This window comes from Apaloderma vittatum, unplaced genomic scaffold (assembly GCF_000703405.1).
Source record: "Apaloderma vittatum isolate BGI_N311 unplaced genomic scaffold, ASM70340v1 scaffold24465, whole genome shotgun sequence".
NCBI classification, from domain to species: Eukaryota; Metazoa; Chordata; class Aves; order Trogoniformes; family Trogonidae; genus Apaloderma; species Apaloderma vittatum.
Genome location: NW_009716828.1, coordinates 302 through 1,419, shown reverse-complemented (window position 1 = coordinate 1,419; position 1,118 = coordinate 302).

The following is a 1,118-nucleotide window of genomic DNA, read 5'->3' as shown; positions in this document are numbered from 1 at the left end:
TTCCCCAGGCAGGGATGGGGTCCTGGGGGAGGATAAAAACACCAGGTTTATCCTCCTGGGGACAGTCAAAAGCCGGAGCGATGATGATGATGAGGAGGAGGAGAGCTTGGCAGGGGGGCTGTAAACCCCCACTGTGCCCCCCATCACTCCCCGGCCGGAGGAGAGGGGCAGCAACGTGGAGACCCCGCTCGGCAGCTGTGACACAGAGCGGTCAGGGCTCTGCGCCGCAGCCACAGCCACCTCGGTTCGAGTCCGAGTCACCATGAGGGCATTTGCCAACAGCTCAGGGCCGGGAAAGGGATCTGCTCCACAGGGAAACCACCCGGCCAGCCCAGCCCACCCACCAGTGCTCTCCAGCCCCACACAGACCTGACCCACCTCACTCTTTTCTGAGAGGAGGAAGATGTCTTCCCTTCAGTAGGAGAATCTGACTTTTACGAAGACAAGACGCTTTGCTGGAGCTCTCCTGGCCAAGCTGGAAGCAAATTCTCCCTGGCCAGGCTGTATGTCCTTCTCCCTTCCCCGCAGAGCGAGGCGAGTTGGGAGGCAGCAGCTTTCTGCCCCAGAGCTCAGCTCCAGAGAAGATGCCAGGTAGGAAGGATTTGCACCCAGAGGATCCAAAGGCTACACTCTGGGTGACCTTGAACTCCCCTTGCAGCATCCTCTGCTCAGCACTGCTGTGCAACGGACCATTGCCCCACTGGAACAAACTGGGAAGGCTGGAGCAAGCCCATGAGCAGTTCGGTTTGGTCCTGCCATCATCACCATCATTCACTTCTTCTTCACCCCACCCTGCCCCTTCCCCGCTGTGCCCCTCCAAGGGCTGCCAGCCTGGGTCACTCCCAGGGGCTGCCAGCCTGGGTCCCTCTGCCTTCCCCCAGGGTCCCTGATGCAGGCAGGGTCACCTGGACCCCTGCCCATGCAGGGTGGATTGGGGGGGTTCCCCCATCCAAGGGGACACCTGCAGGGACCTGGATCTACAGGGTCCTGGGGCTGAGCAGCTCTTGGGGAGATGCTGTCAGCGAGGGGGGCAATGGGGGGACACTGCTGCCATGTGGCATGAGGAGCTGCCCAGGTGTGTCCTTGCTGATTCCAACCCTGACGTCTTCTCCCAAAGG